The 15453-nt window shown below is 41.5% G+C and overlaps 1 protein-coding gene across 1 annotated transcript in view; it reads left to right on the plus strand.

The window, feature by feature from the left end:
- The first annotated feature begins 717 nt into the window (after positions 1 to 717).
- The window catches only part of lingo1a (leucine rich repeat and Ig domain containing 1a), a 117439-nt gene continuing 102703 nt past the window's right edge, over positions 718 to 15453 (plus strand). Inside the window, exon 1 of the mRNA XM_086209602.1 lies at positions 718 to 1084. The gene's annotated coding sequence lies outside the window, so the exon portion shown is untranslated. The remainder of the gene's footprint in view (positions 1085 to 15453) is intronic.

Here is a 15453-nt window from a genome sequence, read left to right on the forward strand (position 1 = left end):
CCATATTTGCTTCAGGACCAACAACAATAAAAAAACAAACAAACTTGCAGTTTTGTGCCTTTTTGCTGGATTCCACAGAAACAGTTGGCTTCTTATGACATAGTTCTGACACGAACATAAGCTGTTCTATACTGAGATTCGACACATATATCATAGACATTTATCACATTCTGTGACCTGCCTTGGTGTGTTCGCTGTGCTCATAATGGTGGATTATGGTCAGGACCTAAACTGGACTAACCAGATGATGTGAGCGTTATCCTTGGTGTGGTGTGATTCTTGTTGGTAAAGTTAGTTGACATGCACCCAGAGGGTTCACTATCCTACACATGAGCTTGGTTATCTGCTTTGTGAAGATAACCATCATCTTCCTCAGCTCCCAGCTTGCTTATCTTCTCAGCTCCGTGCACAAGCCAGGAATATGACTCAGTTTTCAGATTGAAAAGCAGATGTGACTGTAACAGCTCCCCTCGCCTTAGCTGTGTATTATAACCTGCACTCTTTTCAGATGTAGATACATAAAATAATGCCATTAACTCCAACTGTTATATTTGTGCAGACCAGACTGCAGACAGAGGGGGAAATAAGGAGGGATGGAGAGATTCTCCTCTCCTCCCCTCCCCTCTCCCAATCTCTCATCACATACTGCAGCTCCTCCCTCCACCTTGCCCTTCTCCACATCCCCTCCCTTCTGCTGTCTCTCTTTCTCTGTCTCTATCCCCCTTTCGTTCTCTCTAAATCGTTCCACCTAGCATCGTTTTCCCTGTGCATGTGTGCATGTGTGTGTGGCTGGCTGTGTGAACTGCATGTGTCAGTGTGTATACACATGTGGCTTTACAGCTGACGGGAAGGACTCATGAAGTGCTCTGGACTTGGATATCAGATTCTCCTTCTTCTCCATATGCACGTTTACCACCTTTTTCACAACACTCCAGTTTCCTCCCATTGAAGAATCTAATTTTCCTCCTCTCAGGGGGTTGCATCTTCATGGAATCTTCAAACCTTTCCCCACTATCTTGGATTTAATGAGCAGCCACCCTGGAATGAAGCAAGCAATTTCTGGATTGTCTTCGTTAAAGCTCCGGTAAGGATACCTTTTTCTCCTGCCTCCTCTCTGCAATCACTCTCTTTCTGCATATCTGTCTGCTTCTCTTACTTCTCATAATGTATTGGCAGGTGCGAGCTGTACACATCACGGTGGGAGCAGTTAAATGAAGCAGAGCAAGGACATTGAGAGAGAAAATGAGAATGGGCTGGCGAGGGAGTGTGACAGAGAGAGAAGCAGGGAACAGAAATGTATGCCAACACCAGCAGGGCTGCTCACGCTGTAGGCTGGAGGGAAAAATGTCCCACTTGGTTCTGGCTATTGATCTCCTGTTATTTTCAGCTCCAGTCATTTAGAGACAACTTTCACTGACAGTGATGGTTTTGGCCATTTGTGACAGCTGACAGGATGTAAATCCTGAATGTGCTTTTAGTGATGGCAGAAGTGAATAAAGGAAATCATGTGCCTGGACTTGTGAGAGTGTGTGTGTGTGTGTGTGTGTGTGTTTACTGTATGTGAATGTAGGTCTGATGTGACTAGCAGACTTAATTTCCCTATTTTTTTGCACGGTTGTCTGCATCCATGTTCCTCCTTGACTGATGGATTAAATTGCAGCTTCTAAAATGTGTCTGATTACCTGTTGGGGCCTTTTGACAGCAGCCCCAACGTGACAGACACCATTTCAGAGAAAGTCCTTTCATTCTGATTTTATTTTTATTAATAGTTTTTATTTGCTAGGGATGTTGCGCATCAATCAGCATATGTATATAAAAAGTACATTCTGTCATTGCACCCAGGTTGGCAGGAATGCTAATTTACATCCATAGTCCTTTGGAAGGTAGGACAAAGATATAAAAAAAAAAAAACCAAAATTATGTACAATACTTAGAAAACATAACTTAAATGGATTGAAAATGAGAAACAGGCTGAGCTATAATAATCAGCGTGAGTGATTCAATAAGAAATGTAACTCCAAGGTTATAAATATTAAGAGTTTATTTAGATTTTTCATTTTGTCAGTTGGAAGCAGGAATCTAAGATGATGTTGCTATTTTGGTCCTCTGTGCATGCTGGATGAGCCTCTTTCCTTTTATCTTTACTGCTATCATATTATCAATTCTCTGTTCATCTCTCTTTCTCTCTGGCCCCACCGAACTCTCCAGGGAGAGAGGTAAAAGACAGACTGCTAAAAGGGAGATGGTGAGAGATGTTGGGCTACGGGAGAGAGAGAGAGAGAGAGAGAGAGAGAGAGAGAGAGAGAAGGTGGGGGGCACTAGCTGGTACTAATGAAAGCAGAGAAGAGAACAGGAGAAAGATTGCTCGTAGAAGCTGAGGTCGGAGAGAGAATACAGCAGTGAAAGATTGACAGGAAACCAGAGACCAGAAAGGGACACAGGGAGAGAGGGAGTGTGTGCTAACAAACTCCAGAAAGGGCTTTTAGGCAAGCTTTTGGTGGGTAGGTGGTGGTGGTGGTGGTGGCGGTGGCGGTGGGGGGTCATCTTACTCTCTTCCATTTCCATAGCTGAGTCCGGGACCTGCGTCTAGCACATGCCTGCCTGGATGCACTCTCTGTCAAGGACATCAATATTTATCAAATTTCCCATTTCAGAGAGGAAACCATGATAACGCCAGATGATGGAAAAATAATAAAAGATAAATCAAATTACCTCACCTTCACTACGCCCTCCGTCTCAGTTTCATTTATAATTCCAGTGCTTAGGCAAGTTTGGCTGATATTGTCGCAATTTGAAAAACAGGGTCGGCCACAGTCAGAGGCTCAGGTTTTCATGGGTTATATTTTAGAGATTCAGACAAATTGGGAGGGTGATGGAAAATTATTGCGAAGCACATCTTCAAGAAAAGACCAAGTATCAAATGGTTCCTCCTCATTTTTATATGCATCTTGTCAGTGTTCTGTTCTACAATTTTCTCATTCCATCCATGATTTTGCTGAGTCCCCAGGCGCCGCCCGGTCATTACAGGAGGAACATCTGATGTAATCAAACATCCCATCTATATCAAGCTCCCATGCTAGTGTCTTCACAAGATGCACAGCTACATGAAATAGTACGTTTACACTCTCTGGCACCACCTAGTGGACACATGAAATGATATTTGCATCACGGTGCATATTCATTGCTCCTTTGTCGCAATTCCAAACATTGTCAAGTTTCTCCTCCTTCTCACTCTATGGAACAGTTACACACTGGAACGTGTGTGCGTGTGTGCGTGTGTGTGTGTGTGTGGGGGGGGGGGCAATAATCACAGCTTGCAAGAGATTTAATAAGGGGCCAAGCATGAGGGTGCTGTCGGGGCCCAAAGTCCACTTTGGCAGAATTATGCACTCTGAGGTCTTTTTAGTTCTGACAGTTTAAAGAGTATGGATATTAAAATATTACAATATTTATCTCTCTTTACTTGATGAAACATTTGTGAGGGTTTTAGTGCAGTTAAAAGTTGAAATGAATAAGGTATGACTTGATTCATCACTATTAAATTGAGGTCTAATCCACTGCATTTAGAACCAGAGGTAGTTTGCTAATTGATTGGTTTATTTGCTAATTATTCTCTGATCTCTCTCTCTCTCTCTCTCTCTCGCTCGCTCTCGGTGTCTGTTCGGCACACTCACAGGATGGGGCGTAGTGTGGCTATCACAAGTCATTTCTATCCTACTTGGCTGCATTTAGAGCTTGTCATGCAGTGGGTGACTTGCACCCAAGAGTGACTCACAGCACCCATGAATGCCCCTCCAGCTGCAGCCAGGAAGCAATGAGACTGCCCATTGTCGAATGAGAAGTTAACAACTCATTTTTTCCCCAACTTCCAAGGCAATTATTCTCAAGGCTGTTACAGCAAATAGTGGTCATTATAGATGTGGTTTCACAATTTACCATGATGCATGAAATGAAGTTGGCAAATTTGTTACAGCAATTCACAGCTAATGGTGTCCGTAGTGTTGGATGTGAGCCTCTCATCCCGTGTATTCTCTGGCTAGACTCATTATCACCTTGCTAATATGAAAAGTCCTCTCTGACCTATTTTGATCACTAATTTAAAGTCGTCCTCTCTTTGATTCAAACCCAAATGAAATGCTTAATAACAAACTTTTCATCCCTACACATGAAACACGGTGAATATGAAATTAAATAAACTTCAGTGAAGTTCCGGATAATTGCGATTTCCCGAAAAAGGGGATGCCAAGTTTATGCAAGCATATGTTAATATTCCCAGACTGTAAATTAAACTGTTATTTGTACAACTTAAAGCTTAATGATAAAGCTGTGTGAATATGGAACAGTACGGAGAGCTGGAGGGAGAATTGTTGGTCATTGTTAGCTTCATAATCACTGAATGATGATCAAAAAGAAGCTCCGCGGAAAGCAGACGTTTATGAGATCTGAGCTTTTTTTAATTTTCATAATTACAAATAGTTGCATTCTCAAATGTACCATTAAAAACATTTCTGAAGTGCGAAGGTATTGGACCGGGTGACCTTGACTCTGAGTGTTTCGGAACTGTATAAAGAAAAGGGTAAAACATCTCATGTTTATGATAACTTGCTTTATTTCAAGCATTTAAGCAGAAACCCATAGACTCTGAGATGAAGGAACCTGATGACGAACATCGCTGACGCATCGGTGGGTTCAGGACTCACTCCTGTACCACTGGTTATTATCGAAGAAAGCCTAAGAAGGAGCAGGTGAGGCAAAGCTGGGGTGAAGTTGAGGTTTTAACTCAGACTCTTGTGTCGCGTATATCTGTTCAGCATCAAAGTGACCTCCGCTGCTGCAGTCCTGAATATGGATCATGTTAATTAATATTGTGTCAGGAGACCAGTTGGTCTCTCTGATATGTGCAAACAAACAAGACAAAGAATTACAGCAAATCCATGACTGCTGGTATTTTCATGATGGCTTTGCTACAGTCTGGCTACCATGATAACATTTTTTTTCATTGTTTCGTGTTAAAGTTTGGCGTCTTTACAATAATAAGACATCAGTTAGATGTCTGTGTTCTGGCTTTTTTTTCCAGGACTTGGGCTCAGGTTGTTGGGCTACGTGGTGGAGACGTGGCAAGGAGCAAATAATTTAATGACGTTATATACAAAAATGGACAAATACAAGGTTCAACTTTGGAGAAGACAAGGGACAGGGTGGTGTTAACTGGACGATCCATCATTGACACAATACAAATTCAACTGTCAATCAATGACTCCACAAGACACAGGTGACCGACCAGGACTGATTCACAGACACGACACTGGTGGATCACTTGAAGGCGGGAACCAGACAAAGACAGGAAGTCCAAAGCAAACACAGACACCGAAGGAAAGGGAATTCAAAATAAAACAGGAACTGATTCAACTCCGACCAAAACCAAAAAAACACAAACAACGAAACACAATGAATCTAAACATTCAAACTATCTCAACTGGAAAAACTGAATTTAATGCACGATGATACAACTAAAAATCCATAACTCATCATCCCAGAGGGGACCCTGACAGTGTAGTCCGACTGGCCAAAAGGGACAAAAAAGAAAACCCAGACAAAAAATAATGTTGACTAATGCAGGTGAGATGATGGATGAAAGACAACACACACACACACACACACACACACACACACACACACACACACACACACACACACACAGGACCCCTAAATAGAGAATTTGGTTTTATCCATAACGGAAAAAGTGATGCTCGAGACATTTTCAAAAACTAACGTGTTTAAGCAAAATAATTTGTGGCATTCAGGTTGTGGCTCCTGACCCGAACGGTGTGAACAGCCACCTGTAAATGTACGCCACCATCACGGGCTTCCGCCTCGCCGTCGAGTGAACGTTTGTGTTGTGATCATTAGAGATGCTGGTGATATAAAAACAAATACTGTGGAATATTTGCACTTGTTAATCAGATGCCTGTCTTACTTCCATAAAAGAGCTACGAGTGCTTTTGTTGACACGGCGCCGTCCACTCGTTTACGTTCCTGCCATCTAGGATTGTAAGTCAACAAGCCATGTTTACTTCCGTCATCAGTCAAAGCCCTTGATAATCAGAAAATTTCAAGTCCTATTTAATCTCAACAATAATGTGCAGCTCACTTGTTTTGCATGGGCTTGCACTCATTTATTTGAAAAGCCCTATGTATTCGTGCGTGATGTCATTGCTGCCTGTTCAGTGCCATATGGAAAATTCTCCACTCACTGTATAAAGTATGGTGTATTATATAATTCAGATTAGTAATTTCATTTGCATAATGCATTTTAGTTTGGTGGTCTGCCCAGGGTGTAGCTTTCCTAAAGGAGCTCAGACAAATGTCCTATTTGTCATTGTTAATGTTTACCAGCTATAAAGGTTCTTCAAAATGGGAGTGACCAGCACCACTTGCATGCAGCCCATTAAGGTCCATCTCGTTCTATTACCATTACAATACTGCTGTTTATGGCATGTATTCACAATGTGGCCACCTCTTGACACCCCTGGCACTCTTGAGCAACCACCAGTGACTCAGTGTATCCCTTCACTTCCATGGTACTTAAGCAGCTGGCGATGACCAATTAGGATGGTGTGTGTGTGTGTGTGTGTGTGTGTGTGTGTATGATGTACTATCATACACAGTGTCTACCTTTCAGACCAAAGACTCAAATTTAAAAACTAGTGTGCAAGTAGTCAAGAAGTCCGCAGGTACTACCTGAAGTTCACAACTGCCTTTATAAGAGTTTACCGTCTTCTTCTTTCCGTGGTCCTCAGCAACACAAATACGGACAAGACAAGAGTGATTATAATAATTCAGTATTTACTTGTCACAGACAAGGACAATGTAATTGCTTTTCCTTTGCACGTGTTGTTTATGTTTTCACAGTTGTCATCCAAGCATCATTTTATGTCTGCGTATGTGCTGACTGCAATTTGATCGATTCAAGACGTCGTATAAGAGACAAATGTTATTTTACTGGCACTTTCTGACAATCAGTAAAAAAAAACAGCTTGGACTGTGTCACTATCACTTCAGAAAACTATGAGGCAGTGTTTTAGAGACTCCAAATGACAAATGTGCAGTGTGTTAAATTGTCTTCTACTGTCTATAAACACTGCATCATTCATATGTCCTTCATGGGTTTTTATCAAATCTAACTGTATTCTGGCGGTTAAGGGAATTACTCAGCACTTGTTCTTCAACGATGAGAGAGCAATATTTTTTTTTTTCACTTCTGTTGCCAATATTGTTTTGTTTTGTTTTTTTCCAGCTGGCTGACCAAATCGGAATGGTAAAAATAGGAAATTGTACAAAGAGAAAAAAAAAAAAAAATCAGGAACTGCTTTTGTGTTCTGTATTTAGATGTGTTATCAGGCCAACACAATAGAGATCCTTCTAAATGAAGAAGAATGGAGTCACCCAACTCTGACCTTTTGTAAACCGCCTCCTCTGTTGCCCTCGTTTCATTTGGAGGTACAGTTCATCTGCGGAAACCTTGTTTTAGCAAACATTTGAGATATTTTGTCCTTCCTCATCATAGAATATGGCAAATATTATCTGCCTGCATTTATTCATATTCATTCATACCAAAAGAACAAAGGCTGATGCGACGAGAGAGTTTGTTTGGGGACAAGTGTGACAAATGAAACATTTCTGATGCCACTGATTAGATTACAGGGAACTTAGGGAAATAAAGGCATTTGCCACTGCACTGCAGCATTTTCAGAGTTAGAGCTGGAAGGGGCGCTCTGTGTTTGCAGACCTGCACCAAGACCACTTCTCCATCATATGGAAATCCGCAAATAAACCCATATTTATCTAGATATTCTTCTACAGTATGCCTACATTTTTCCAAAGCTCTTTGTAGGCAGATGTATGCATGAAGGGGCAGACTGTGTCTTGCCTCACAGGAGACCAAACAAAAGGAGAGGAGGAAATGACAGGGCTCACCATGCTGCATCCTAAAATGATGCATTTCCAGGTTGTGACCCTACTAGTCACCTCTGGTATGAGGTATTATTCCATGGACTCTCACGAAAAGGCGGGCATGCAGGTTGCCACACATAACACGCTCCGACAACACCTTCAAACAAATCTAAAACAGAGGGCAGTCAACGACAGTGTTGGGAAAAAAAAAAAAAGGCTGACAAGAGCATGTTAAGTGATCACTTCAACACCAAACACTTCCTGTCTCAGCTAAAGCAGGACAGGAACCAAAAATGTGAGTATAGGCCAATGATAGCTTTATACAATCTGGCCCAGATAAGGTAGGAGTCAGGCCTGGGGCTGCGTTCACTGACACCACACATGATCGTGTATTCATCTGCTCCAGGGTAGACTTCCCCACCACATGAACTACACAATAGAGTTTGGAAGCTGTTGACCAGGATTATCAGCTTCTTCTCCTTTTTTCTTTCTTTTTTTTGGAGTATTTTGAAAGTCATGAGTGGTATAGAATGTCTCCCTTTCACAGATGTCAGACCAACATAATTGTCTGCTGTTTGCTCCTGCCTTCCTGTGTATATTTAATTGTATCTTTCCTCCACATCCACACCACATCATGTGGCTGGGCACCATTTGCATAATGGTGGGTGGGGAAAATGTGTCCAGACTAGGCTGTCACATAAACATAAGCATTTGAGGTCTTTCAAATAAGTGCTGTTTACCGTATAGCTGGGAAGACTCTGTCTGTATTCGTGCCATTTGCTGCTTGAAAAATCAGATTGAAATATTCCCTCAAACCATTGGTGTGTCCCAAATCGCATACTTCCGTACTGCATACTTCCGTACTGCATACTTCCGTACTGCATACTTCCGTACTGCATACTTAACATTTTCAAATTGAGTATATTAAGCATACTATGTACTCATTAGTTTCGAGGGTGCAGTGCTGTCCCAAATCACATACTGCCACACGGCGTGGCGCAGCGCACATGACGACGTAAAGTCTTCGTCTTCTTCTACGCTGATTTGTGACCGGCTAGCGCCGCATCAGCATCAGCTAATTACCGCCGCCTTTTACCCGTGCTTGTTTGTCGATTTTTGAAGCAGTAAAACAGAAAAAAGAATGGTCTCCGCACATTGTTACACCACAAACGGCGCCGACAATGCAATGTCCTCCTCCTATTGGCTGAAGATGCAATGGTATGCATTGTTTATTTGTGTGATCTATTTAGCAAAACATTTTGGTGACAAGTCATTTTATTTTTTCAAACCCGTGTCCACACAGAATTTTAAACTTGTCCCCGTTATTTAATGTAAAGACGACTCCATACAAGTCAGTGTCGACTGACTCTCACCACAGCTGTCCGCCGCCATTTTTATCAATGAAATGAGTGCGGCGAGTGTCCACAGTCGCACTCTCAAAATCTTGACCGATTTGAGTACGTCGTCTGGGTTATTTTGCATGATCAATTTTCGCATACCATCCATACTTTTTTTCCATTTTGAGTTGAGTATACTCAAAACTTTAAGTATGTAGTATAGAAATATGCAATTTGGGACACACCTCATGACTTTCTGCAGCAACGCTGTTATCTTATTTTTGGTAAATCCACACAGCAAGCTCTGGGGCACAAAAGTCATGCTGACACCGAAGCGCCAGAATCTGCAGGTCTTAAGAGTCACCACTGGCACCAAAAGCAAAGCTTCATAGAATCCCCCCTCAACATTACCGCAGAAATAAACATGGACACCTGTATTATGTAATGATGTTTGACCTGAATCCTGCTCCCGTTTTCTTCCACCTTTTAAAGATAAGATGATCACGTCCAGGGGATAAAACGCAGTAGCACCTGACACGGTTACTCATGTCTGTTTCTCAGTTACATCCAGCACTCTCTGCCCTATAGTTCCACTGTGTTGTTGAAATAGTTCCATCCAATCAATCAAATCTGTTGCAAACGGCCAAAATGGCACAATCCTTCAAATCTATACACATCACACAACAAATGGATGTGCACAATTTGACAGTGTGAATGTGTTCAGGGACTAAAACAGGCATGAAACAGGCATTTTCCTGTTCCTCGTTTAAACTGCAGTACAGACAAAACCTCACATCAGGCTTTTGGGTTAATCGAGTGATTGGTAACCTGATGTCATCTTCTAATGAGTCTGAGCCTCCTTTTAAAAAGACGGCCCTCAAACACATCATTTGCAGAGATCGTCTTGGAAGTCCATTTTGATGGAAGTGAAAATATACATCCCGTGCTGTATTTACACCTAGAAAATGGAAGCGAGAGCCACTGCAGCCTCTGGTCATTTGCATCAGCTTGTTTTTTTGTTTTTTTTTTCTTTTCAAAACACAAACCTTTTGGTTCAGTGGCCCACAGTGGAATTCAGTTTTGGACACTAAATCACTGCAGAGTGAAACTGGTTATCGTGTTGAATCGGAGGTCCATCTTAATTATCTGATTAGTCTTTGGCATTTTTTTCCCTCTGATTTTCAAAATAGTTTGTGCCAGAAAATTGGCTAACAGGTAAGTAGCGTGTAGCGTTCTGAAACTGGTCAGACCGGAGCAAGATTTGTCCGGATACTCCGGGGTTTTGAAGAATGTAAACGCGAGATGATATTGGGGGTTTTAGCTGCTAGCTCTCATAATTTAAATTGTTAGCACCAACATTAATAATGGTGCTGTTTGCTATTTATCATAATTTCCCTTGAGTGTGAAGAATAAAAACAACAAAGAGCAAAACAAACATATCACCATAACAGGGTTAATGTCTTGCTCACTTGCAAATACTATGCTGTTCTTCGGTTGACAATTAGCACAGTTTATTTTTAATTCCCTCTACCGTGATGCTTGGCTTTCCTGCAGTCAGTTTCCATCGGCCAAAAAGCATGGGACAAAATGTCAGAGGCAATTTCTCAGCTCCCAAATGCTGGAACTTGTGGGGGAGAACAATGTGCTAGCTGACCTTGTATGAATATGTAGTTCAGGATCTCTTGTGCAGTCTTAACGTGTTACCATCTCAACCAGTGCTCGGCCTTAAAGTGTGAAGAAAACCCATCTTTCTGCAAGATGGTACATGGCGAGTGAGTCAGCACCGTTGATGACTTACAAGTGCTTATTAAGACAAGCCTGCATTCTAGGGAGGATGACATCATTATTTAATCATGACATCAGTCCTACCCCCTCCATGCATGTGCGTATACTCACAGTTGGAGATAAATTAAAAATAATGATACACATAATTCAGACCTTACCCTCAGCCCACAGTGTGTGGTGCTACTCTGATACCCTGGAACACTGAGATCCTATTTATTGAGAAATATTTCAAAGCTGCGAGACTCACAGCTTGCTTGGAAACATGCTAAAAAAGATATAATCACACCATGAAAATAGTATTTAGTTGTTTAGACTAATTTCAGGCTCAGAAGAGCTATTACATAAGCACAGCTGTGGGAGAGGTGCCTCTTCCATGAACATCACTCCTGGATCGTTTCCCAGTCCTGACTGTACTGAAGTCTCCACTATGATCAGCGTCATTTGAGAGTCAAAGCACAGGCTACACGAAGCTGCCAATATTTCTAATTATCATGGATGAGGCACCCAGAGGTCTATTTTTGGATCACTGTAGCAGTAGAAAGTGCACATATTATTTGAATCTGGGAAATATGTTTGTGATAAATGCCAGACAAGGTGTCCGTTATCAGAAATTAGCAGGGAGGCCAAGCTATAACTCTGCCTTCTTGTTTACACACAAGGGTTTGATGAATACTTTTAAATTCATGACAATACTTGTATGCAGTGCAAATGTTGTATACTACTCCAGTAAAAAGGACAGACCGTAGGCACCACTTGGCTCCCCACCCTGGGCTGATTATGTTTATCTCCCATTTCCGTGACTCAGCGACAAGCCGCAAAGCTTACATTATGCTAGCAAGATTCAGTAACGATTAACAAAATGTAAATTTACAGTCATTGGACAGCAGAAATTAACAACAATAATTCCAAGCTTGCTGTCTGCAGCCTGTAGTAGGGGGCTGATCCGTGAATAGTACTTTAATTTATATAAAAGCAGGAGTATGTTCAACTGGGCAGTGGATGTGTTTCAGCTACCACTAGGGATTGTGAGATATTCAGATAGGTTTTTTTGCATTTATTATTTCTTATTTTTTCATGTAATTTGATGTTTTAACACCGAGATGACAGCAGAGGTTTAAAGCCACATTTCAATTGGCCACACGCATTGAAACATGACAGTAAATCATCATCATGACTCTTTAGGGCATTCAACCTGTTCACCTACCATTTTTCAAAATGTTGGTTGACTGCTTTTTCATGTTCTGTGTGCTTGTCAAACAATTGCGTTTTAAAAATGGGTTGCAATTTGCCTCTATAATTGACGTAAAGTGTAAAAATAGAAATTTTTCATATTCAGTCGCTACTGTGTGTGTGTGTATATGTATATGTGTGTATATATATATATATATATATATATGTGTATGTGTGTGTGTATATAATATATATATATATATGCCCCAAACAGGTTAAAAGAAATTTTATATCAATTTTATATCAATCATTTTTATAATTATTTTTATGAAATTGTATAAAGTACATCAACCTTTTCTGTTTCCATGTTGCTATGTTACACGGTGCATTGGTTTGGAAGGTGAACAGACAGTTTGGCTGGAACTACTCAGTGGGTGTTAGCGTATCAGAAATTAAAGGACGCCCTGAGGCCAGTCACTTTAAAATATTCATCCAGATGATGATGTAAAAAGTTAACATTTTTTCAACTGATATGAAACGTCTAAATTAAAATAAAACTGTCTCCAGGTAATGAAAGAGATGTACCAGACCGTCCAAAAAGAGCCGGCGGATGTAACTTTGCTGTATAACAGGACAGATGTATGTTTTTCACTTTCATGGTCAAATAATCATTTGTATTAGTTTGTTAAGCAGCTGTGCCTGAAGTGTGATATTTAAACAGGCAATGAAAACAAGACAAACAATACCAACATGAATAAACCTGATTATCAACTCAACCCTTTGGGGAAACAATATGAAATGATTACACCATTCCTATAGAAATGCACACATTTTTTTTTTAATCTTTTGCAAATGTGACCGATTGCTGCCCCCTTTCATATTTCTGCTCCTTTTTTTATTGTGAAGGCAGTAGAGGATTTGTTGTGATTAAAAAAGTATGTCTTGTTGTCTTTTCTTCCCCAGGTATCTGTCATCATTACTATTCTGGTTAGTGCTGCCCTCTCACACTGGAGCGCATGCTGGCCTTGAAGCTAGGTTGGCCATTTTCAGTCTGATTTGTTTTGTACCTTTTGGCCTGTTTTAGTGAAAACAGTTCCTACCCTCCATAATGACCCTAAAACCAACACGATTAGCTGCTTCTCTTACTTTTAACAAAGTCCAGCTGAAACGAATATGAGCCCTGAACAGTCCAGGCGAACCTGATACTCTGAAGTTACAGTCGATCTTGAAAGTGCCGGCTGGTGCAGGGATTCATTGTTGCAGCTAGCAAGGATGAGTCGGTGTCGGCTACTTGGAAGCGTGATGACTGCTAGCACATTTTGTTTTAAGTCATTGGTAATTAGGTACCACAGCATCTCATATCATACTGACACAAACTCTCAGGGTGTATTTATGTGGTAGTGTCTGAATGTTTTGTAGGAGCGATCAGTTCATCAGCTCACTTTTAACAAGTTTCATTTGTCTAAAATCTCCCACAGGTCTTTTCTATCTCTCTGCCTGTTAGGCTGCTTTCACACCAAATCGGGCACTGCAGCAGAGACTCCACTTCTCTCATTTCATCATTTTTTTCCCCTAAAAAGTTAAGATTCAATTTACAGAGAATCGCAAACTGATGTCATATTGCAGCAGCAAGTCACGTAAACAGAGATCAGACTGGAAGACACCATTGGCAATAATACGCTCCCTTTCCTGGGGTGCAGTTATGCCCAAAGAAGGAATCACATGCATCATCTTGGTATGGTCCAGGTCAGGGGTCAAGATTCTCCGGCTGTTGGTGGAACGCTTTTAAGTGCATTCTAGTTTTAAGTTCTGGAATTGGGGGCATGACGGTTCACAACAGAAAACACAAACAGGCAACATAGCGACATGCCCACTCCACCACAGCACCAGATTCTGACTGCATCCAGCCCCTAGATCTCAATTCCTTATACTCCAGATAGGAGAGTTGCACCTGTGGTCAGGACTAATTGACTAAAGTTATTAGTGAATGGATAATTTTGGCTTTTGAAAACAGTAGGAGACATTATTTGACCAGATATCCTTTCTCGTGGCGCCCTGTGGGAGACTCCAACAGTGTCTAGACGAGTCTGTCATGAGATTTCACAACTGAGATTCTTTCCTTTGGAAGATATACTTCGGAGGAATCTGCCTGATACCTTATGCAGTTTGTAGCTGGTACTCACCACCTAAATTTAGGCTCTGTATATGCACTTTGTAGTTAGTAAGCAAAAACAAAAAGTAGGCCAGTTCATCAACAATCTTGTTAACATGGAATGTGCGTCATGAATGCAGTCATGCACCTGACTGCTGCCATCTTTTTTCCTGTACATGCATGCTAACAATTAGGAGTTATGCAAACAACTGTTTTTTTAAAGCCATACATTCAGGTTAATAAGAATTTGTGTAAAGGCACGTCGCTAGCAATTGTTTCCAAGTAGGCATCAACAACATCCATCCGTCCATTTTCTATACCGCTTATCTGTCAACAGTTGTGTGGGCTGGAGGAGCCTATCCCAGCTGACAGTGGGTGAGAGGCGGGTTCATCCTGGACAGTCAGTCTGTCACAGGGCCATCAGGAGCAATTAGGGGTTCAGTATCTTGCTCTGGGATACTTGGACATGGCCACCGGGGGAAGTGAAGATCGAACCAGCGACCCTTCGGTTGCTTGATGGCCACTCTACCTCCGAGCCATGCCACCCCGCATCAACATCATCTGATCCATTTATGACTGCAGTGCAACTCATCACCTGCTTGAGCAGAGTGCAAACTGTCAGGAGTAGACAGGGGAGAATATGACAGGAGGGGTTGAAGCAGAACAACGCTCCCCGTAGCTCACTCTTCAACTATAATGACCTGAAGTGGGACAGGCTCAGGTGAGCTTTCCATACTCAGCCAAATTGGAGAGACCCTTGGATGGGAGTGCTAAGTGGCACTGGTGAACTGGCAATGATCTGTCTGTAAAGGCTTTTTGGGGAAGTATTGTTAAAAGCAGATCCTCTTGTGGTTTCGAGGAGCAGAATAGAGTTGTGAAGTGGATATAATCAATTTTAACAATGTACCCGACAACTATGTGTAATGTCAGGACTTTTTTTTCCCGTTAACTCACTGCTGCAGCATTTCTGATCTGCAAATCATTGTGATAAATGCATGAGGGTTAGCCTGTGCACTACAGTTAGCCGTATGCTAACCCCCAAAAAAGGACAAACAG

Source organism: Aulostomus chinensis, chromosome 7 (assembly GCF_037954235.1).
Source record: "Aulostomus chinensis isolate RoL2024-O1b breed Wild chromosome 7, RoL_Achi_v1.0, whole genome shotgun sequence".
Classification (NCBI taxonomy): Eukaryota; Metazoa; Chordata; class Actinopteri; order Syngnathiformes; family Aulostomidae; genus Aulostomus; species Aulostomus chinensis.